The sequence below is a fragment of the Salmo salar genome, chromosome ssa10 (assembly GCF_905237065.1).
Source record: "Salmo salar chromosome ssa10, Ssal_v3.1, whole genome shotgun sequence".
Taxonomy (NCBI): Eukaryota; Metazoa; Chordata; class Actinopteri; order Salmoniformes; family Salmonidae; genus Salmo; species Salmo salar.
The window spans coordinates 60,077,651-60,102,650 of NC_059451.1; the positions used below are offsets into that span (position 1 = coordinate 60,077,651).

Consider the following 25,000-nt stretch of genomic DNA (forward strand, 5'->3'; position numbering starts at 1 on the left):
CACACACACACACACAACAATCCCAGTAAGATGATTAGCTTGGGGCCTAAAACACACACACACACACACACACACACACACACACACACTCCTGGCACTTATTTTTTTTTTATTTTTTTAAGTAAAATATGGGAATAACCTATGAAGGGCTTCGCATTTGTTTAGCTTCTCTGATGAACTTCATTCCTTCTCTTCTTCATAGCTGTTTTACATAGAATTATGTATTTTTTTCCTTGACAATGGGAGAAAAGTATGCACCATTCCCCGGAGGTACTGCAATACCGGTCGGCGCAGGAGCGAGGAGTTTCCAATCGTTCAAATATTAGTAGTCTCTAGGGGGACGACCGATATTAAACCGATAGAAGAACAGATACTACACTTGATCTGAGCCAAAAGGCCAGAAGTTGATAACTCCACAATTGACTTTGCACCAACACCTCAACGTATCTATCGGCAAATTGGTCTCTCACCCAACGCTTCTGGTGACAGCGGGGTGGTGTTTTTTAAAAGTCGCACGCGCTGCTAGGTCACCAGCCTTCTTAACTTAGTATATTTGTTAATGTCCGCAAATACACCAGTATCGCCGGGTAATCAATTGTCTGAGTTGACTACTTTGAGTGGAAAATACGCCGGGTGGTATTGTTAGTAAACGCTTGAGCAAAAAGTTCGCGCTATCTCGTCAGTTGGGAATTTCTTTGAAACAAGACACCGGCCTGCCAGAAGCAAAGCCCTTCCAAAATACAGCTGCTGAACTGTAAGTTCCCTTCACGTGAATTTTAGTAAAAGGCCATATATTAAAGTAATGAAGAGAAACCAGAGTAGATGGAAGTCAGAGGTCGTGGCCCGAGACACACACGGTGGCACTTCCTAGGCCGGGTCTCGCTGGTGGTCCCCTGAACCCACCTTTCCAAGTTTTCGTAGGGTTGTGGGTGAAAAGTCACAGACAGACAGACAGAGGACAGACAGACAGACAGACAGACAGACAGACAGACAGATTAGACAGATTAATCCTTCAGGAAGTATATTTTGGGGGCCCCAAAACACACATTATTTCATTGTAATCCTGGTGAAGGACTTCAGCTTTGGGGGCCTAAAACACACACACACACACACACACACACACACACACACACACACACACATACACACACACACACACACACACACCCTATGAAGGGATTGTATTTTTGGGGGGCCATAAACACACACACACACACACACACACACACACACACACACACACACACACACACACACAAACACCGAAGGGATTAATTTGGGGGCTCTAAACACACACACACATACATAACACACACACACACACACACACACACACACACACACACACACACACACACACAATCCCAGGAAGTGATTGTATTGGGGGCCTAAAACACACACACACACACACACAACACACACACACACACACACACACACACAAATATCCGGTGAAGTGATTGATTTTTAAACACACACACACACACCACACACACACACCCTGGTGAAGATGTATTTTTGGGGGTTTCAAACACACACACACACACACACACACACACACACACACACACACACACACACACAAATAATCTTGGTATGGATTATTTTTTTGGGGGTTCTAAAAACATACACACACATATACACACACATACACACACACACACACACACACACACACACACACACACACACACAATCTCTGTGAAGGGAGTTTGGGGCTTAAAACACACACACACACACACACACACACACACACACACACACACAAATAACTTGGTGAAGTGATTAGGGTTTTGGGGGGCCTAAAAACACACACACACACACACACACACACAAATCTGCGGAAGTGGAATTACGGGGGTTTAAAACACACACACACACACACACACACACACACACACACACACACAAAACAATCCTGGTGAAGGATTGTAATTTGGGGGCCTTAAAACACACACACACACACACACACACACACTCCTGGCCAATGTATTTTTTTTTATTTTTTATTTTTTTGGCAAATATGGGAAAACGGGACCTCATGTGAAGGGGCCTCTGCAACTTGTTTCAGTTTGGATGATTCTCTTTTTCATTCCTTCTCTTCTCTTCTGCTAGCTGGTTTGCTATAGATTTGTGTAATTTTTCTGACAATGGGAGCAGTTGCACCATTCCCGGAGGTACTGTAATACGATGACGCGCGGAGCGGACGGAGGCCCCATCTCCGACCTCCTGTTCAAAAAATCATTATATGTAGTTAGATGGGGGACGATTGATATTAAACTACAAGAAATAAGATACTACACTTGATCTGAGCCAAAAGGTTTGTGAAGCTTATAACTCACAAATTGACCCTCTTGCACCGCTGGGCTCCTCCGGGGCCTCTGCAGACCACCGTTTGGCAAAGTGGTCCTTCTCACCTAACGCTTCCTGGTGACAGGCTGAGGCAGCTTAAAAGTTTTAGGTATAGGGTACTAGCTCTTAACTTAGAAGATTTGTTTGTCTAATGCCCGGCAATACACCCGTATTGTCGGCTTGAACTCAATTGCCCGAGCTACTACTTGAGTGGAGGCCACCATCGGTAGCCAAGCTAAGTAAACGCCTGAGACAAAGTCTCAAGGCTATCTCTGTCAATTTCTTCGAAACAAGATACCGGTTTCGCCAGAAGCAAAGCTCTTCCAAAATACGTTGAACTCGTAGGGTTCCTCTCTCCATTGGGAAGTCTTTAGTAAAATATTAAAGGCTGGTGCGTAATGAAGAGAAACGAGTGTATGTGAAGCTGAGTGCTCGTAACACGGTGCACCCAGGCTGGTCTCAAGGGTGGTCCGAATCCCACTTTCCAAGTTTTCGAGGGCTGTGGGTAAAGTACAGACAGATGAAGACAGACAGACAGACAGACAGACAGACAGACAGACAGGAGACAAAGATGACACCTAGTTGGACTGTATTTTTTGGGGGGCCTAAACACACACACACACATCCTGGTGAAGGGATTGTGGCTTGGGGGCCTAAAACACATACACACACACACACACACACACACACACACACACACACACACACACACACACACACACACACCCTGTGAAGTGATTACTTGGGGGCTCTTAAAAACACACACACACACACACACACAGCACACACACACACACACACACACACACACACATTAAACAACCTATGAAGTGATTGTATTTTTTTTGGGGGCTTCCAAAACATACACACACACACACACACATACACACACACACACACACACACACACACACACACACACACACACACAAGGCCCTTGGTGAAGGTGGATTACTTTAGCTTCCAAACACACACACACACACACACACACACACACACACACACACACACACACAAACAATCTTGGTGAAGTGGATTGTATTTTTAAACAATCCTAGAAGTGGATTGTATTTTAAATAAAACATACACATACACACATACACACACACACACATACACACACACACACACACACACACACATTAAAACAATCCTGTGAAGGATTGTATTTGGAAAAAATACACACACACACACACACACACACACACACACACACACACACACACATACACACACACACATAATCTTGTAAGGATTGTAATTTTGGGGCCTAAAACACATATACATACACATACATATACACACACACATACACACACACACATTAAATAATTCAGAAGTGATTGTATTTTGTGGGGTTTTAAAACACATACACACACACACACACACACACAATCCTAGCGGATTGTATTTTTAAAGCCTAAACACAGCACACACACACACACACATTGTCACACACACACACACACACACACACACACACAAACAATCCTGGTGAAGTGATTGTAATTTTGGGGGCCACACACAATACACACACACACACACACTCCAAGCAATGTAATATTTTTTTATGCTTTTTTTTGGGCAAATGGCGGAAAACGGGGACCCCATGAAGGGGTTTGACTTGTTTCAGCTTGATGATTTTTCTTTTTCATTCTTTCTTCTTCTGCTAGTTGTTTACAGATTTGCGTATTTCTTTTCCTTGACAATGGGAGTTGTGCGTTGCACCATTCGAGGTATCAATATCGGGTTTCCATGTTGAGCGAGGAGTGTTCTGATTTCACTGTTCGGGATATTTATTATGTAGTCTCTGATGGGGGATTTATCAGATATTAAAATTGATAAGAACAGATACTACACTTGATCTGGAGCCAAAAAGGTTTATAGCTTATAAACCACAAATTGACCTCCATCCGGCCAACTCTGGGCCTTCGCAGACTCATCGGTTTCAGTAAAGTTATTTCCTCACCCAACGCCTCTGGTGACAGGTATGGTGTTTTTTAAAGCTCAACATATTGTTAGTCACCAGCTCTCTTTTAATCCTAGTAAAGGTTTCATTATCACGCCTGCAAATATAATTCAGTCATCGTCGTAAGTTCCAATGTTCGGAGTTACTACTTTGAGTGAAAAATACGCCGTGGTCAGCTGCTTTTGGGTAAACGCCGACAAAAAGTTGGGCTATCTCTGTAATTTTCTTGAACAAGATACCGGTTTGCCAGAAGTAAAGCCTTCCAAAAATAGTTTCATTGAACTTGTGGTGTTCCTTTCCACGGAAGTCTTTAGTAAAAGGCGAAGTTTGTGTGCGGCTGAAGAGAAACCAGAGTCAGAAGTGGAACAGAGAGGTCGGCCCAGAGAAACACACTGGCAGAGCAATTTAGGGCCATCCTCATGGTGGTCTCAACCCACTTTCCAAGTTTTCGAGGGCTGTGGGTAAAAAGTCACAGACAGACAGACAGACAGAATAGACAGACAGACAGACAGACAGACAGACAGACAGACAGACAGGACAGACAGATAATCCAGGAAGTGATTATTTGCGGGGGGGCTCAAAAACACACACACACATCCTGGTGAGTGATTGTATTTTTAAGGGGGCTTCAAAACACACACACACACACACACACACACACACACACACACACACACACACACACACACACACACAATCCTGGTGAAGTGATTGTATTTTTGGGGGCTCAAAACACACACACACACACACACACACACACACACACACACACACACACACAAACAATCCTGGTGAAGTGATTGGTTTTTGGGGGCTCAAAAACACACACACACACACGCACACACACACAATCCTGGTGAAGTGATTAGATTTTGGGGGGGGCTCAAAAACACACACACACACACACACACACACACACACACACACACACACACAACAAACCTGGTGAAGTGATTGTATTTTTGGGGGCTCAAAAACACACACACACACACACACACACACACTCTCCAATGTATTATTTTTTTTTTTTTTTTTTAAGTAAAATGGGGAAAACGGGGACCCCCATGAAGGGGGGGCTTCGCACTTTGTTTCAGTTTGGATGATTCTTCTTTTTTCATTCCTTCTCTTCTTCTGCGGGCTGTTTTGATACAGATTTGGTGTATTTTTTCCTTGACAATGGGAGAAAAAGTGTTGCACCATTCCGGAGGTACTGCAAGTCGATTCGTGGAGCGGACGGAGTAAAGCCCCATTTCCGACTCTCCCTGTTCGAAAATCGATTTGATATGTGGTCCCCGAGGGACGTATCAGATATAAACTGATAAGAACAGATTTTTTTTTTTTTTTTTTTTAGAAAAATAATTTATTAACGTTCAATACCATTCATTCTTTACAAAATCATATATTCCTTCAAACTCAAATAATGGTATTTTAATTTATGAAACAAACCAAAAACCCCAAAACAAAACTCAGGGAGCATCATCCTCTCCCCGTCATCCTAAACACTAACTTTCCCTATCTTCCGTCCCTAATCTAAAATAACCCCAGCCCTAACTTCCCCCTTCCATTCTCCTCCACGGTGCCCCTTCACTTCCTCTCCTCCTCTTTCATCCTCCTCTCAAATCTTCCTTCCACCCACCTCACTATCCCTTCCACCCCCAATCTTTCCCTGTCTTAACCATGTTCTGCCTGGCTTCACAGCCTCCGCTTAAAGAGGCTCATGAGAAGCTGAGCAGAAACCTATCCCTATCCGGCCCCCTCGCTCTCCCTACACCTCTTCTCTAACTTGTACCCACGTCAATACAAAATCACCTCTAACCCTTCCTAACAACACCCGGTTCCTTTTTGCCCATACTACTCCGGCAATGGCACAGTCCCAAAAAGACGATACGCGCACAGTCTCCTCCCTGCCAAGAAAGTTCTTACAGGTGGGGGATCAAGGCAGCTTGGTGCCGGTATCACGGTGGAAGCGTAACGGCAAACACTAGGAGGGCTCACACCCAGGTCCGCAGCCTGTTGTCCAGGCCCCGCGCCGCACTCCCTCCCAGACCGGGATGCCCAGCCAGTGTTTGCCGACTTAGCTCAGTCTGGCGTCTAACCTCCTCAGCAGGTGCCTGTGATCTAAACCTACTCGGGCGACTTCAGACTCGGGGTGCGGACTTGCGAGCCACTTCTGGCCGCATGGGTTGCCAAGTGCCGGAACTGAGCTGTTCCGCCCCGAGGACCCGTGAGTAGACCACACCATTACGCCGCTTCTCGCCTGATACGAAGGGAAGAACACCCGAGGAGGTAAACCGGACGGGTGTAGTACTGGCTGGCAAGCTCCGTCAACAAAAGTGGAAACAGTGAAAAGTGGTCCAGCTTGAGGGGAGAAAGATGTGGTGCCCCCCACCTCCCTCCCCGATGTGGGAGATCAGGCGTGCCCTGGCGACCCACTCGTACCTGCCACCCTTGGCTGAACTGAAACACCAGCCTCACTAGGAGGCCTCCTCAGACCAAGCCGGGCAATGGTGCAGATGTACCCACAATAGACAGCAATAAATCCACCTTTAGAACCAGGACCTTGCCTAAAAAAGACAAAGACCCTAGCCCTCCCACACCAGCTTAGCTTCCTCTGTACCACTGCGATGTACACGATATGTTCCAGTTCAGTCGGCTGAACCCGGAAGTCTCAAAATGGACCCGAGAATCCTCAGGTCCCTGTTACAGAGAGATAAATCCCTCCGGGCACATCCGTCCTACCACTCCATCTTCCGGAAACTTAACGGACTTCACGTAGTAGAACCGCTCCCGACGCCTTAGTGAAGTCCCCAATGATGGCAAGGGACCTTGTCAGGCCGAGTCCTTGCAAAGCAGCAGGGAGGTGTCGTCGGCGGATTGCAAATCAACTTGAACGGTGACCACTTCCAGGTATCAGCAATCCCTCCACCCCTGTGTCTGTCCTAATACGGCAGCCCCCAGAGGCTCCAAGGTACAGAACGGAGGAGAGCCGAGAGCGGGCATCCCTGCCTGACCCCAGACGAGAGGTGTCAAAAACGTCACCTAAGTGACTGTTAACGTAACCCGGCACCCCCGTCCGACATGATAAATCGGATCCATCCTACAAACTTTTCCCCAAATCCTAATCTACCTAACACCCCGAAGTAGAAAGGATCTATTCACGCGATCAAAGGCTTTCCGCCTGATCTAGCGCTGCTACAAATTAAAGGCAGCCCTCTGTCTTCTACCCACGCGATGGAGTCCCTGATCAACTAAAGGTTCCATCCCATGCGTCCTCTACCCAAGCGCTCTGGATCCCTCGGTGGACGACGTAGGGAAGGGCTGCCGCGCGAACCGGTCTGCTAAAACCTTTGCAAGTAGCTTGTAATCTACGCACAGCATGGTCAACGGCCGAAGTTGCTGGCGGTCAGTTGCTTCCCCTTCTTTAGCGTAAGTGACAGCACCGACCGCCATTGATCCCCGGGACCCCGTCTCAAGGATGGCCTTCACTTCGAGGACCACTGGTCCAAGTGACACCAAAACTTGAGGTAAAACCTTCATCGGCAACCCATCCATCCCAGGCACCTTCCTTTTCCCATCCTCCTGAGAGCACTCTCAACCTCCTCGAGGGAGATCTGAGCCTCATCCCATTTTCTAATGTCCTCCGGCAATGGGCCGGGACAAGTGTTCAAAAACACATTTCCCTGCTCTACATCATTACCCTCTCTTTAAAAAAACCTCGGGAAATGATCGTTGTTAAAACCCCTGACCATTTCCTGTTCTCTAACTATGCTACCATCTTTCTTTCCCTCACCCCATGCATTATCTCCTACTCTGTCTGGCCCTAACCGACTTAAAGAACATAGAGGAACAAGTCTCATTATGTTCTAAAAAAGCCATTAGCGCACCTCCAGGAAAGCTCGAGCCTTTCCGCTCCTGCAGCTCCCTGAGCTGCGCCTTTCAGGTCAGTGGATCTCTCCCAGTCAATTCGACCGGCCGAGGTTGCCTGCCTCGTACTCGAGTTCGAGCAACCTTTGGATACGATCCACCTCCCTCCTTTCCTCCCTTTTTTTTCCTCTTACAATATCCTATTATAAAGCCTAATCCTTACTTAACTAAATCCCACCATCCAACACCCGCACATGGACCGGAGGCCTTCAAGCCCCGAAGAAAACCAAAAAGGTAGTCGAGAAGCTTGCTCCTCCAGCACATTCGATCTAATTTCCGGACGCCCCTACCGAAGAGGCAGACTGGCGGCCCCACCTGCAGGGCACCGTCAGGATCTGAGAAGACACAGGCAACAGCCGCCCAGACAACTGTACCCACCTAGATAGGAAAAATATAGTCGGGCCTCCGCGAACCCCCGAGAGTTACGCTGTGGGACCCGCCATTGTCGGATGAGTGTGCAGGCCTCCATCAACCAGACCACGGCAAGCCATAAGCCCGGTGATGGCGCCTGCACTACTATCCCCGCTAACCTAAATCTATGTTAAAATCCCCACCTATCACCAAGTGCCTATTTGTGACAGCAGGGCGCCAGACAGTCCACCATTCTCCCTCCTGTCTGCACGCCACCTGTCATACCTACTACTAACCTATACCTACTATCCCCAAAGTGACATCCACCCCAACACCTCCCCTCGCATTACAACAAAAGTAGCTCTCTACTCTAACCTCCCTATTCCCAAACAAAATACCCACCCCGTAGAGTGAACCCCACCTTAGCCCCAAATTGATTCCCCCTTATCCCACTCCTACTAAACCTGATGACATTCCTCACATCCCTCAGGTGAACCTCCTGTACAAAACAAACATCAAAACCCACCCCTTCCAAAAACTAAAAACCGCCCTCCTCTTAACAAAATCCCTCAAACCCTTACATTTAAACTAAAAATATTAACAGAAAATGTCTGTTTTAAAATTCAATTACAAAACCTTACATCAACATAAAATGAAAACCCCAATTAACCTAAAAAACAGGAGACTCACCCGAGTTCTCCCCTGCCTCGTCTCATCCGGGCGGGACGTCCTCTCCTCTCCTGACGTCCCCCGTCCTCCTCCATCTCTCAACCCAGGATGCAGGGATGGTGTGTTAGGCCTTGGAGTGCCCTGCATCCCTGGGTTCCCCACCAACACCCTCCGTTCTTTGTCTCCCTGTAGGCTGCTGGACTGAGGTCGAGAGTGGACCCCCATCTCCCAAGCAGGGGTTGAGATCCCCCTCAGACCCTGCGCCCAGCGGCCACCGCCTGGGAGTCACCTCCACCAGCTGTTGAGGGGCTGATAAAATAACGAGGACAAGGGCGTTTCTTCTTTGCCCCATCACACGCTGGCCACCCCTCCCCCCACACCCCCCTCCCTCTCGCGAGCCTGTCAAGCACACCTCCTCTTCCCTTTCCTTCTTTGGTGTTAAGGAGGTGCGGAGACACCACCCCTCTTCCCTCTATCTCCTCCACCATTTCCAGATCTCTTCAACAAGGGGCGCTTCGACAAGCTGTCCCCCACTCCTTCACTCCTTCTTCCTCCTCCGACTCCTTCTTCTGGTCCCGTCTCAGCTTCTCCTTCCATTTCGCCACCGTTCCCTCCTCCACCTCCTCTCTCGCCACTGCCCCAGTCTCCTTCTTCTCTGTTCCTTCCGCCTCCTTCCTCCCTCTCCTTCTGTTCCAGCCTCCTTCCTCCGTCCTTCTCCTTCCGTGCAGTCTTTTCCCCTGTGCCATTACCTTCACAGGCCCTTACTTTCCTTTCTCCCCCATCCCCCGTTTCTCCCTCCAGCCGCAGACGCGTCACGACCTCTGACGAGCCGGGCACTCACGCCACAGGTGTGCTGACGAGCCACACCAGTGCAAGCCTTGGGCTCATCACAATCCTTGGCCTCGATGCTCTCCCCGACCCACAGAATCTTGCATTTTCTGGTGTTGCACGAGGCCGGGATATGACCATAGGCCATACAACGCCTGCAGAAAGGAGGCTGGACGGGCATAGAATAATGTCCCCCGTCAGCCCCCAGGAGAACATCGCCCGAAGGGGATGGAGGTAGCCACCCTAAACCCTTCGGGTCCTCCCTGAGAAGGACCTGGAACCCTCCTCCTCCGTTCCAGAATCCGAGGGAGTCCCTGAGGTGCCTCGCTGAGAGACGTTTTCACGTATCTCCCCCAGAAAGGCCCTCACCTCCTCATCCTTTACATGGGATTGTACATGGTGACGGTGACCACCCCTGAAATTGTTCCTTGCCAGGCTGGTCACCCCGTAATGGCACAGGGTCTTGCTCCTTTCCCTTCCCTCACCTTCTTCATAATATCGTCATGCTTCTCCTCCACATGAACGTCACATCATATGCCTTCTCCATCGGGTTCCCCTGAAGGCATAGAACATCTTTAACCTGTAGATTCAGGTAGCCCATCAGGATATTTCTCCCAAACGTATCTCGTCCCCATGGCTCCGTCTCCTTGTCCGTCCAGGCAAACCTCACGGTGTTGGCCAAGCCAATCCCTGGAACCTGCCTGATTGGCTTTTGCTGCTCCATCTCTTCCAACAAAAATGCTCTCTTAAACAAGAAGCCAAAGAAAAAGAACCGAAAACTCCGATTCCCGCTAAAAAAAAACAAAATAAAATTTTCTCCCTCCTGCCTTCCTTCGACCTTCTGGCTCAGCGGGCTTTTGGGGCACCTCGGTACCAAGCTGATCTGAGCCAAAAGGCCGAAGCAGATAACCCACAAATTGACCCCTGCAACCGCCGGGTTCCCGGAGGGCCTCGGAGACCTCATCGGTTTGGCAAAAGTTGGCTCCTCCTCACCCAACGCTTCCCTGGTGACAGGCGGTGTTTTTTTTTTAAAGTCGCTAATGCGTCGTTAGGTCACTAGCTCTTTAATCCTAGTGCGACTATTTGTTCAATGCTCGGCAAATACACCAGTCATCGTCGGGCTTGAACTTCAAACTGTTAGCGACTACTTTGAGTGGAAAAAAATACGGTCGGTCAGCCGGCTTCAAGTCAAACGCCTGAGCAAAAGTCTCGGCGTCATCTCTGTCAATTTTCTCTTGAAACAAGATACGGGCTCTGCCAGAAGCAAAGCCCTTCCAAAAATACGTTGAACTCGTAAGTGTTCCTCCACGGAAGTCTTTAGTAAAAAGGCGAAAGGCTTGTGCGTAATGAAGAGAAACCAGAGTCGTATGGAAGTCAGAGGTCGGGGGCCCGAGACACACACGTGCACTCTAGGCCGGGTCCCTGGTGGTCCCGAACCCACTCTTCCAAGTTTTCGAGGGCTGTGGGTAAAAGTCACAGACAGACAGACAGACAGACAGACAGACAGACAGACAGACAGACAGACAGACAGACAGACAGACAGACAATCCTGGTGAAGTGATTGTATTTTTGGGGGCTCAAAAAAACACACACACACAATCCTGGTGAAGTGATTGTATTTTGGGGCTCAAAAACACACACACACACACACACACACACACACACACACACACACACACACACACACACACACACACACACACACAATCCTGGTGAAGTGGATTGTATTTTTGGGGGGGCTCAAAAAACACACACACACACACACACACACACACACACACACACACACACACACACACACACACACACACAAACAATCCTGGTGAAGTGATTGTATTTTTTGGGGGCTCAAAAACACACACACACACACACACACACACACACTCCTGGCCAATGTATTTTTTTTTTTTTTTTTTTTTTTTTTAAGTAAAATGGCGGGAAAACGGGGGACCCCATGAAGGGGGGGCTTCAACTTGTTTCAGTTTGGATGATTCTTCTTTTTCATTCCTTCTCTTCTTCTGCTAGCTGTTTTACATAGATTTGGTGTATTTCTTTTCCTTGACAATGGAGAGAAAAGTGTTGCACCATTCCCGGAGGTACTGCAATACCGGGTCGATGCGTGGAGCGGACGGAGTAAGCCCCATTATCCGACTCCCGTTCGAAAATCCATTTAATATGTAGTCCCCCGATGGGGGACGTATCAGATATTAAACTGATAAGAACAGATGATTCAAAGCTTTTATTCTAACTTTTCAAGCATTTACACAGTAAACAATTCACATGTCTTTTAACCTTTTAGTTGCCCCTATCCAAACAGAACTAGTAACAAAAAACAACCCATCAGTTTTCCAAAACTCTGAAACCCTCTCTCTCTTGGAAGAGATGGGCAACCAACACCCTCCCCACAACTTTTCTAGGGGGCTGCAGCAAAAAATCAAATACAAACACAAGCCATCAATAAACATAAGTAATCCAAAACCCCAAAAACCTACCAACCTGCCTTCTAAACCTTAACTACCTGACCAGCCCCCAACCCCCCTTTCCACCGCTCTAAGGCAGCATGGTGACCCCACTTCCTCTCCTCCCTTCTTATCCTCCTCTCTCAAATCTCCCTCCACTCTCCTCACTATTCCCTCCACCCCCAGTCTGCTCCCTGACTTAACCAGGCCCTGCCTGCATCCCACAGCCCTTTCTTAAAAAGACTGATAAGCAGCCACAACAGAAAACGATCCCTACCTACCCCCCGCTTCTCCCCCACCCCTCTCTCCACCCCCACCCATGTTAAAACAAAACCCTCCTTCACTCTCCCCTAGCAACCCCTGAGCCCTGGCCCACACTACTCCTGCGAAAGCACAGTCCCAGCACATGTGGCTTTATTGTCTCTCCTCCCCACCACAAGTTGGTCTCGGGCACTGGGGGACCGTGCTAAGCCTATGCCGGGTACATGATGGATCTTACCGGCAAGCACTTGTGGAGGCTTTAACCAATTTAGATCCCTTAAGACGATTGTCTAGGCCCCGCGCCTGTATGGTCTCCCAGACCACAGCAGGTGGTACCCACCACAGGGGGCGCACAAACGGTCCGTCTGACCTCTTCGTACAGGCGTCTGTGGTCCAAACCTTACTCGGGCGACTTCAACTTCGGGATCGCACGTAGCCACTTTGCCGCATGGCTGAAGTGCCAACGGCAGCTGTTCAGCCCGAGGACCCGGTTGGGACCACACCATTATGCTTCTCGCCTGGTACGAGAAAACACCCGCAGAGAAATAACCGGAGGGGATGAATCACCTGGATTAGCGAGCTCATTCAATAAAAACGAAACAAAAATCGAGTCCAGCTTGAGTGGGAAGTGTGGAACTCCTCTCCCTCCCTCCCCCGATGGTTGAGAGCATGCGAGCCTGGCGAGCATCTCACTACCTGCCCCCCACATGAACTGAAACACGAGCCTTACTAGCCCCCTCCTCATGCTCGCTGGCAAAGGATAGATGTATGCCAAGTACAGAATGGGGAAGGCAGTACATCCACTTTCAGGACCAGGACCTTGCCCAAGAAAGACAAGGATCTGGCCTTCCACATTGCCATCTTCCTCTGTACCACAGCAACTCTCATGTTCCAGTTCAGGGTCGCGGAGCCGGAGGTCTCAAAAAGGACCCCAAGAATCCTCAGGGCCCCATTACAGAGAGATAGTCCCCCGGGCACGTCCGTCCTGCCCGCCATCTGCCGAAATACTTAACAGACGACTTGGCGAGGTTAAGGACCGCTCCAGCTGCGGGTAAAGTCTCCAATTATGGCCAGAGACCTTAGCAGGCATGAGTCCTTGCACAAAAGCAAGGTGTGTGTCATCTGCGTACTGTGTCATCTTAACATGCGAAAACCGCCGCTTCAGGGACCAGCAAGCCCTCCACCCCTGGCGACAGCCCTAATGGCAGCCGCCAGGGGCTCCATATAGAGCACCTAAAAGGAGTGCCGAGAGCGGGCATCCCTCTGACCCCTGATGAGAGGCCAAACACGTCACCCAGATGGCTGTTTATGCTCCGACCGGCACCCCGCTCCCACATACAAAATCTTGATCCACTTTATAAAGCGATCACTAAACCCTAACCACCTAATACTCTGAAAAGAAAAGCCCTACTGACGCCGATCAAAAGCCTTGGCCTGATCAAGCGCCGCTACCATCAGAGGCTAGACTTCTATCCTCAACCCAGGCGATGGAGTCCCTGATCAGTTGGAGGTTCCACCTAATGGAACGGCCTTCCACCCCACACGCTTTGATCCTCATGGACAACGAGGGAAGGGCTGTTGTGGCAAACGGTCTGCCAGTGACCTTAGCTAGTATCTTGTAATCTACGCACAGCATGGTCAACGGCCGCCAGTTGCTAGATCGGCGGCGTCCCCCTCTTGTAGAGGAGGGACAGCGCACCTACAGCCATCGACCTGCCCGGGACTCCAGTCTCGAGACGGCGTCAGGACTTCGAGGACCACCCGGTCCAAGCATACCCCAAAACTTGAGGTGAAAACTCAACGGCAGCCCATCCATCCCAGGCACCTTCCCTTTCCCCATCCTCTTGAGGGCGCTCTCCACCTCCTCTAGTGTTATCGGGGCTTCCATCGCTCTAATGTCCTCCGGCACACGCCCGGGACAAGTGTTCTAAGAACACGGTACCCTGCTCTTTTCTACTACCCTCTCCTGGAAAAACCCCCGAAATGGTCAGTTGCCACCCTGACCATCTGCTCCGGCTCCTAACCACCCTACCCTGTCCATCCCTCACCCCATAAAAACCTGTCTTATCTGCTTTTCCCTAACTGATTTGAAAAACACTGCAGAGCAGGTCTCATTCTGCTCTATAAACTCAGAGTGTGCGGCTGCAGAAAGCACGGGCCTTCCGCTCGTGCACCTCCCTGAGCTGAGCCTTGAGGCTGGTAGCGTGCTCAACGTCCATCAAGTACCGAGGTTACCAGCCTCGTACTCAAGATCGAGTAAACGTTGGAGCTGCTCCACCTCCCTTCTCTCCTCTCTCCCTTCCTCTTACAAAAACCAATAATAAATACCCTAATTCTTACCTTAACTACCTCCCCACCATTCCAAAACCCCTCCGCACATTGGCCGGAGACCTCAAGCTCCCGAAAAAAACAGAAAAACATTTACAAAAGCCCGCTCCTCCAGGATATCTCGGTCGAGCTTCCAGTACCCCCTACCGAAAGGCAGACAGCGCGCCTTGACCCGAAGGAGTACCCGTCGTGATCCGAGAAAAACACAGGCAGCAGACGCCCAGACAAAAGCCCCAAGGATTTGGGTAGAAATACATAGTCCAGCCTCCGCTCGAATTCCCCCGAGAGTTACGCCACGTGGGACCTGCTAGCGCCGGAGTAGTGTTAAGGCCTCCATCCACCAGACCATGGCTTGCCGATAAGTCCGGTGATGGCCCCCACGCTACTATCCCCTACCCCTCCTAATTCTACATTAAAATCCCCCCCACTATCAAAACTCTGTTTGTGGCACACAGAGGTGCCAGACTCTCCCACCATCTCCCTTCTCTCTGGCACCGTCTGTGGCCCGTATACCCTATAATCCTAAGTCTAAAATCCCCCCAACGTTATGTCCACCCCCAAAACCCTCCCCTGCATTGCAAGCGTACGTGCCTTCCACCTTCACCTCCCTAGTCCCAAACAAAATCCCAACCCCTGATGAGTGGACACCCCCCCACACTCCACACGACTTCCCTTTTAACTCTTTTAAACTGCTCATCCCCCATCCCTTAAATGTACCTCCTGCAAGAAACAAAGGTAAAACATATGTTTGATAAACAACTAAAAACAGCAGTTCTCTTTACAGTGTCCCTTAGACCCCGAACATTCATAGTCATTATTTGAATGTTTGCCATGGTTGCACATTTAAAAAGAAAAATCAACCAGGTGCAGGGTTCAAGTACTCACTCTGTCTGGTGGGTAAGGTCCTCATCGATCATGGACGCTGGACCAGCAGCCCCGAGGCCCCCCAACCCTCCACCCCCATACCGTCCCTCCTGAGAACCCCATGACGCAGGGAAGGGGTTGGGGATGGGGGTCCCAAGGTCCCAGAATTAACCTGAGACACCCCATCCCCATCTGGCAAAAACAGCCCGGGGACGACAGGTCCGCGTCCATCCGGATGATTGGGAGAGATGGACCCCGCGAGACAGGGAAGACACCTCGGCAGTACTGACCATCTCCCCAACCCTCGTACATCCACGGACAAAACCCTTGACCCGCTACCTCTGAGGCCTCCCCATCCACTGCGTCCCCCCCTCTGAGAAGCCCAAGATGCAGGTAAGGGTTGGGGTTGTGGATGGGGGTCCCGTCCCTGAAAAGCCTGAGACACCCCATCACCGTCGGGCATACACAGCGCAGGGGTCACCAGATCTATTTCCATCTGGGTGGGTGTGAGAGATGAGACCCGCGGTGACAGGGGAGTCACCTCTGTGGCACTGTCCCCAAATACCCTCCCCACCCCTTCCAGCCCACTCTGGCCCTCTCCGTCTCGAGGAAAGCCTCTTTTTCTTTTTCTTCCTCCGGGCCTCACCGATTCCAATAACAGCCCTGACTCCTGCTGGGCCTGCTGTGCTGTGGATGCGTCCCTCTTCGTTTCTTGGAGTGGCTGGCAATGGCGAGATGGACCCCCATTCCGCCGTCCTCGTTTGTGAGACCTGGATCTCTCCACCATCTCCCTCATCTCCCCACGAGGGCCCGAAAGCCTCTTCATCTATGAAGACTTCGTCGAGGGATGAGCCCAACTCTCCGTTGCTCCACCAACCTCTCCCGGCCTACTGATGGATTGAGTACCCGTTGACACCTGGGTCTCCGGGACCACCTCCACCGATGACCTCTCCAAAACGACCTTACCCCCGACGTTTGGAGCTGGCAAGGACCGGGCTTGCTTCTCCGGTTCCCCACTCACCATCCTCCTTGCTGCCTCTTCCGGCCTGTGACCTAGGTCCCCTTCTCCTAGCCTCCTCTTCTCCTCCACGCCCTTTCCTCCGGCCATCCTTCCCCCAGCAGCCGCTGCCGGCTATGTTTGTTGCCTCGCTGGCATTCTCGAAACAGGTGCTGCTTACTGCCACACCCATGACATTCTTTTGGTGCCGTACAATTTTTGGCCTCATGTTCCTCCGACATGCAAAACCTGCATTTTACCAGCCACATGAAGCTGTTCCATGCCCGTACTCCTGCATTTCCTGCAGAAAGGTGGCTGACGAGCATAGAACAGCATGCCTCTGTCCGACCCTAAAGAAAACACCGCAGGGGGGATGCAAAAGCCCTCAAACCCCCCGGATCTTCCCTTAGGAGCACCTGGAATTGGCGGCGGCCGTTCCAGAAGCCCAGCGAGTCCTTTACATATCTGGCTCCCGATGTTACCTCGCAGTAGCGACCCAAAAAGGCTGCCACTGCCATATCCGTCACGTGTGGATTATACATATGTATATTTATTGTTCTAAAATTCCTTCTTGCCAGGCACACGATGTTGAAAAAGGACAGAGGTCTCTCCCCCTTTGCCTCCTTTACCTTCTCCATTACTTCATCACTCTTACTTTCCGTGTAGAAAGTTACATCGTATGCCTCCTCCATTGAGTTCCCTGCAGGCACATCACATCTGGGACTTTCAGAGATAGCGCCCCCCATCAACACGGTCCTCGCAAAGGTGTCCCTCGCATCCTTACTTCTCCTTCTTGCTTCCATGCAAATCTTACTGTGTTCTTTAGTCCGGCCCTCGGAACCGACCCTGTGTTCCCGCTACCCGCCATTTCGGGTATGGCTGTATTTTTAAATTTGTTTAGATTTTTCCCGCCAAAATCTAAAACTCTCTCACCGCCCTCGGCCATCGGCTTTTAACTCAGCGAGCTTTGAGGCACCGCAGTACCGAGCTTGATCTGAGCCAAAAGGCCGAGAAGCGATAACCCACAAATTGACCCCTGCACCGCGGCGGGGCCTCGCAGACCCTCATCGGTTTGGCAAAAGTTGGCTCCTCCTCACCCAACGCTTCCTGGTGACAGGCGGGTGTGTTTTTTTTAAAAGTCGCTAATGCGTCGTTAGGTCACTAGCTCTTTAATCCTAGTGCGACTATTTGTTCAATGCCCGCAAATACACCAGTCATCGTCGGGCTTGAACTCAATTGCCCGAAGCGACTACTTTGAGTGGAAAAAATACGCCGGTCGGTCAGCCGGCTTCAAGTCAAACGCCTGAGCAAAAAGTCTCGGCGTCATCTCTGTCAATTTCTCTTGAAACAAGATACCGGGCTCTGCCAGAAGCAAAGCCCTTCCAAAAATACGTTGAACTTCGTAAGTGTTCCTCTCCACGGAAGTCTTTAGTAAAAGGCGAAAGGCTTGTGCGTAATGAAGAGAAACCAGGAGTCGTATGGAAGTCAGGAGGTCGGGGCCCGAGACACACACGGTGCACTCTAGGCCGGGTCCCCGCGGGTGGTCCCCGAACCCACTCTTCCAAGTTTTCGAGGGCTGTGGGTAAAAAGTCACAGACAGACAGACAGACAGACAGACAGACAGACAGACAGACAGACAGACAGACAGACAGACAGACAGACAGACAGACAATCCTGGTGAAGTGATTGTATTTTTGGGGGGCTCAAAAACACACACACACACAATCCTGGTGAAGTGATTGTATTTTTGGGGGGCTCAAAAACACACACACACACACACACACACACACACACACACACACACACACACACACACACACACACACACACACACACACACACAATCCTGGTGAAGTGATTGTATTTTTTGGGGGCTCAAAACACACACACACACACACACACACACACACACACACACACACACACACACACACACACAAACAATCCTGGTGGAAGTGATTGTATTTTTGGGGGCTCAAAAAACACACACACACACACACACACACACACACACACACACACACACACACACACACACACACACACACACACACACACACACACACACAATCCTGGTGAAGTGATTGTATTTTTGGGGGGCTCAAAAAACACACACACACACACACACACACACACACACACACACACACACACACACACACACACAAACAATCCTGGTGGGAAGTGGATTGTATTTTTTGGGGGGCTCAAAAACACACACACACACACACACACACACACAATCCTGGTGAAGTGATTGTATTTTTTGGGGGCTCAAAAAAACACACACACACACACACACACACACACACACACACACACACACACACACACAAACAATCCTGGTGAAGTGATTGTATTTTTGGGGGCTCAAAAAACACACACACACACACACACACACACACTCCTGGCCAATGTATTTTTTTTTTTAAGTAAAATGGCGGAAAACGGGGGACCCCCATGAAGGGGGCTTCGCACTTGTTTCAGTTTGGATGATTCTTCTTTTTCATTCCTTCTCTCTTCTTCTGCTAGCTGTTTTCATAGATTTGGTGTATTTCTTTTTCCTTGACAATGGGAGAAAAGTGTTGCACCATTCCCGGAGGTACTGCAATACCGGTCGATCGATGGAGGACTGGAGCAAGCCCCATTTCCGACTCCCTGTTCGAAAAATCCATTTACATGTAGTCCCCGATGGGGGACGATTGAGATATTAAACTGATAAGAACAGATTTTTTTTTTTATAAAATATATTTATTACGTTCAAAACCCAACAAAATCTTATACAATCAATCAATTCAAACACAAATTCCATTAAACATTTCCAAAACTATTCAATAATAACCAAACCCAAAAACCAAAAGTCATGGGAGCATTTTTCCCTCCCCTTCCCATCTACAAACCAAAACCTACACCAAAAAATCAAAGAAAAACTCACCCCATCCCGACCGACGGGGACGCCTTCTCCACTCCTGACGCTCCCCGTCGGGCCGCCATCCCTCTCCCCCCTGGATGCGGTAACAGCGCCCGACACACGCTCACCCCGCGTCCCGTACGCCACACTTAGGTCTACCACCTGCCCTCCTCTCTGACTCCGGCCCGGGGACCCCACGAGCCCAAACAGGGAGCTTAAGCTCTCCCTCCATCGCCCAATCCTGGGCCATGCCTGTAAGGTCAAGCTCAGACAGGGGTGTAAAGGTGAAGGAAGAGGGAACCCAAGAGGGCCCTGCAACCTCCCCCTCCCTCCACCCTGATCTGCCCCCTCCTCTTTTACCACCCATCCTCCTTGAGCGCTCCCTCTTTTCGACCTCTTGTATGGTGGAGTAAAAGGCAAAAAGTTTTCATAGCTTGCCTCCTTCTCCACCTCCACCCGGTGATTTCACCTCTTTACTGTCCCCCACTCCTTCACTCCTTCTCCTACTGGTCCCGCCACAACTACCTTCTCTGTCTCCTCCCTTTCTGTCTTTTCCTTCTCCACCACCTTCTTCCCTGTCTCCTTCCTTTCTGTCTCTTTCTTCTCCACCACCTTCTTCCCTGTCTCCTTCCTTTCTGTCTCTTTCTTCTCCACCACCTTCTTCCCTGTCTCCTTCTTTTCTGTCTCTTTCTTCTCCACCACCTTCTTCCCTATCTCCTTCCTTTCTGTCTTTTCCTTCTCCACCACCTTCTTCCCTGTCTCCTTCCTTTCTGTCTCTTCTTCTCCACCACCTTCTTCCCTGTCTCCTCCCCTTTCTGTCTCTTTCTTCTCCACCGCCGTCTTCCCCTGTCTCCTTCCTTTCTGTCTCTTTCTTCTCCACCGCCGTCTTCCCAGTCTCCTCCCTCTCTGTTGCCTTCTCCGTCTCCTTCCTCTCCACAGCCGTCTTCTCTGGCCCCTTCACTCTCCTGTCTCCTTCCTCCTCCTGCTCTCCTTCAGCCTCCTGCCCTTCCGTTTCCACTATGCTGTTGTCTTCTTTTCTTTTTCTCCTCCCGCTTCCGTTTGCTCCTCCTCTTCCACCCGTGTGTCCGCTCCCTCTGTTCCAGTACTCAGTTCTTGGTCCCCTCCTTCTACCCCCCCATCCCCGGCCTCGTTTCCCCCAGCTGCAGACGCGCATGACCCTTGACGCGCCGGGCATTCACGCCACAGGTGCGTCAGCATGCCACACCTGTGACATGCCTTCCGGCGCGTCACAGTCCCTCGCCTCGTGCTCTGCAGATCCACAATACCTGCACTTCTTTATGCTGCACGAGGCGAGGACGTGGCCGTAGGCCATACAACGCCTGCGTACGGAGGCTGACGGGCATAATGCAACGTCCCCCCTGTCAGCCCCCAGGGGAGAACATCGCCGGAGGATGGAGGTATCCACCCAATCCTTTTGGGGTCCTCTCTTAGGAGGGCCTGGAAACCCCTCCTCCCGGTCCAAAAACCCAAAGAATCCTTGAGGTGCCTTCCTGAGGAGACACTATCCATGTATCTCCCCAGAAAGGCCCTCACCTCCTCGTCCTTTCACGTGAGGGTTGTAAATGTTCACATTCACAACCCTGAAATTACTCTTCGCCAAGCTGGTCACCAAGTAATGAGACACCGGCCTCTCTGCTTGCACTTCTCTCGCCCTTCTGAGAACGTCATCGTGCTTCACTTCAGTGTGTAGCGCCACATCGTATGCCCCTCCAAAGGGTTGTCTTGGAGGCAGAACACATCCTCCACCGTCAGTCCAAGGATCTCAATCAAAATGGTCCTCCCAAACTCATCTCTGCCAATTGGCTCCGTACGCCTTATCCTTCCAGGCAAACCAAGCACCGTATTCGCCAGCCCCATCCTAGGGACTGGCCTCCATGTAGAAGCCTGCGCCATCTCCGTAAAGAAAATTGGCGCACTCGCCTCCGCTTTCTTCCAAAAAGAAAAACTGAAAAAGAGCGGCAAAATAAACCAACCGTGAATCCAAATACCAAAACAACAAACTTTCCTCCCTCCTGCCTTCCTTCGACCTTTTGGCTCAGCGGGCTTTGGGGCACCTCGGTACCAAGCTTGATCTGAGCCAAAAGGCTGAGGAACGATAACCCACAAATTGATCCCTGCACCCGCCGGTGTCCGGGGCCTCGGCAGACCTCATCGGTTTGGCAAAAAGTTGGCTCCTCCTCACCCAACGCTTCCCTGGTGACAGGCGGGTGTGTTTTTTTTTAAAAGTCGCTAATGCGTCGTTAGGTCACTAGCTCTTTAATCCTAGTGCGACTATTTGTTCAATGCCCGGCAAATACACCAGTCATCGTCCGGGCTTGAACTCAATTGCCCAGTTCGACTACTTTGAGTGGAAAAAAACGCCGGTCGGTCAGCCGGCTTTCAAGTCAAACGCCTGAGCAAAAAGTCTCGGCGTCATCTCTGTCAATTTCTCTTGAAACAAGATACCGGGCTCTGCCAGAAGCAAAGCCCTTCCAAAAATACGTTGAACTCGTAAGTGTTCCTCTCCACGGAAGTCTTTAGTAAAAGGCGAAAGGCTTGTGCGTAATGAAGAGAAACCAGAGTCGTATGGAAGTCAGAGGTCGGGGCCCGAGACACACACGGTGCACTCTAGGCCGGGTCCCCGCGGGTGGTCCCCGAACCCACTCTTCCAAGTTTTCGAGGGCTGTGGGTAAAAGTCACAGACAGACAGACAGACAGACAGACAGACAGACAGACAGACAGACAGACAGACAGACAGACAATCCTGGTGAAGTGATTGTATTTTTGGGGGGGGCTCAAAAAACACACACACACAATCCTGGTGAAGTGATTGTATTTTTGGGGGGGCTCAAAACACACACACACACACACACACACACACACACACACACACACACACACACACACACACACACACACACACACACACACACACACACAATCCTGGTGAAGTGATTGTATTTTTTTGGGGGCTCAAAAACACACACACACACACACACACACACACACACACACACACACACACACACACACACACAAACAATCCTGGTGAAGTGATTGTATTTTTGGGGGGGCTCAAAAACACACACACACACACACACACACACACACACACACACACACACACACACACACACACACACACACACACACACACACACACACAATCCTGGTGAAGTGATTGTATTTTTTGGGGGGGGCTCAAAAACACACACACACACACACACACACACACACACACACACACACACACACACACACACAAACAATCCTGGTGAAGTGATTGTATTTTTGGGGGCTCAAAAACACACACACACACACACACACACACAATCCTGGTGAAGTGATTGTATTTTTTGGGGGGGGCTCAAAAACACACACACACACACACACACACACACACACACACACACACACACACAAACAATCCTGGTGAAGTGATTGTATTTTTTGGGGGGGGCTCAAAAACACACACACACACACACACACACACACACTCCTGGCCAATGTATTTTTTTTTTTTTTAAGTAAAATGGCGGGAAAACGGGGGACCCCCATGAAGGGGGCTTCGCACTTGTTTCAGTTTGGATGATTCTTCTTTTTTCATTCCTTCTCTTCTTCTGCTAGCTGTTTTACATAGATTTGGTGTATTTCTTTTTCCTTGACAATGGGAGAAAAGTGTTGCACCATTCCCGGAGGTACTGCAATACCGGGTCGATGCGTGGAGCGGACGGAGCAAGCCCCATTTCCGACTCCTGTTCGAAAAATCCATTTAATATGTAGTCCCCGATGGGGACGATATCGATATTAAACTGATAAGAACAGATACTACACTTGATCTGAGCCAAAAAGGCCGAGAAGCGATAACCCACAAATTGGCCCCTGCACCCGCTTCGGCCCCGGGGCCTCGGCAGACCTCATCGGTTTGGCAAAAGTTGGCTCCTCCTCACCCAACGCTTCCCCTGGTGACAGGCGGGTGTTTTTTTTTTAAAAGTCGCTAATGCGTCGTTAGGTCACTAGCTCTTTAATCCTAGTGCGACTATTTGTTCAATGCCCGCAAATACACCAGTCATCGTCGGGCTTGAACTCAATTGCCCGAGCGACTACTTTGAGTGGAAAAAAATACGCCGGTCGGTCAGCCGCTTCAAGTCAAACGCCTGAGCAAAAAGTCTCGGCGTCATCTCTGTCAATTTCTCTTGAAACAAGATACCGGGCTCTGCCAGAAGCAAAGCCCTTCCAAAAATACGTTGAACTCGTAAGTGTTCCTCTCCACGAAGTCTTTAGTAAAAGGCGAAAGGCTTGTGCGTAATGAAGAGAAACCAGAGTCGTATGGAAGTCAGAGGTCGGGGCCCGAGACACACACGGTGCACTCTAGGCCGGGTCCCCGCGGGTGGTCCCCGAACCCACTCTTCCAAGTTTTCGAGGGCTGTGGGTAAAAAGTCACAGACAGACAGACAGACAGACAGACAGACAGACAGACAGACAGACAGACAGACAGACAGACAATCCTGGTGAAGTGATTGTATTTTTGGGGGGGCTCAAAAACACACACACACAATCCTGGTGAAGTGATTGTATTTTTTGGGGGACTCAAAACACACACACACACACACACACACACACACACACACACACACACACACACACACACACACACACACACACACACACACACACACACACTCCTGGTGAAGTGATTGTATTTTTGGGGGCTCAAAAAACACACACACACACACACACACACACACACACACACACACACACACACACACACACAAACAATCCTGGTGAAGTGATTGTATTTTTTTGGGGGCCTAAAAACACACACACACACACACACACACACACACACACACACACACACACACACACACACACACACACACACACACACACACACACACACACAATCCTGGTGAAGTGATTGTATTTTTGGGGGGCCCAAAAACCACACACACACACACACACACACACACACACACACACACACACACACACACACACACAAACAATCCTGGTGAAGTGATTGTATTTTTTGGGGGGGGCTCAAAAACACACACACACACACACACACACACACAATCCTG

The 25,000-nt window shown here is 50.0% G+C and overlaps 6 non-coding genes and 5 pseudogenes across 6 annotated transcripts; all 11 read right to left on the bottom strand.

The window, feature by feature from the left end:
• Positions 1 to 247: 247 nt before the first annotated feature.
• On the bottom strand, positions 248 to 408 carry LOC123724761 (uncharacterized; annotated as a pseudogene).
• Positions 409 to 2,155: 1,747 nt separating this feature from the next.
• On the bottom strand, positions 2,156 to 2,334 carry LOC123724772 (uncharacterized; annotated as a pseudogene).
• Positions 2,335 to 4,560: 2,226 nt separating this feature from the next.
• On the bottom strand, positions 4,561 to 4,678 carry LOC123724960 (U5 spliceosomal RNA). The gene has a single exon (XR_006757437.1). It is a non-coding gene; the product is annotated as a U5 spliceosomal RNA (small nuclear RNA).
• Positions 4,679 to 5,507: 829 nt separating this feature from the next.
• LOC123724774 (uncharacterized) lies at positions 5,508 to 5,681 on the bottom strand (annotated as a pseudogene).
• Positions 5,682 to 11,343: 5,662 nt separating this feature from the next.
• Positions 11,344 to 11,459, bottom strand: LOC123724948 (U5 spliceosomal RNA). Its single transcript, XR_006757425.1, has one exon. It is a non-coding gene; the product is annotated as a U5 spliceosomal RNA (small nuclear RNA).
• A 708-nt stretch (positions 11,460 to 12,167) lies between these two features.
• Positions 12,168 to 12,333, bottom strand: LOC123724744 (uncharacterized; annotated as a pseudogene).
• A 6,027-nt stretch (positions 12,334 to 18,360) lies between these two features.
• LOC123724923 (U5 spliceosomal RNA) lies at positions 18,361 to 18,478 on the bottom strand. The gene has a single exon (XR_006757400.1). It is a non-coding gene; the product is annotated as a U5 spliceosomal RNA (small nuclear RNA).
• Positions 18,479 to 19,582: 1,104 nt separating this feature from the next.
• Positions 19,583 to 19,753, bottom strand: LOC123724763 (uncharacterized; annotated as a pseudogene).
• A 2,628-nt stretch (positions 19,754 to 22,381) lies between these two features.
• On the bottom strand, positions 22,382 to 22,498 carry LOC123724813 (U5 spliceosomal RNA). Its single transcript, XR_006757290.1, has one exon. It is a non-coding gene; the product is annotated as a U5 spliceosomal RNA (small nuclear RNA).
• Positions 22,499 to 23,589: 1,091 nt separating this feature from the next.
• On the bottom strand, positions 23,590 to 23,778 carry LOC123724689 (U2 spliceosomal RNA). The gene has a single exon (XR_006757230.1). It is a non-coding gene; the product is annotated as a U2 spliceosomal RNA (small nuclear RNA).
• Positions 23,779 to 24,125: 347 nt separating this feature from the next.
• LOC123724931 (U5 spliceosomal RNA) lies at positions 24,126 to 24,241 on the bottom strand. The gene has a single exon (XR_006757408.1). It is a non-coding gene; the product is annotated as a U5 spliceosomal RNA (small nuclear RNA).
• Between the last annotated feature and the right edge of the window lie 759 nt (positions 24,242 to 25,000).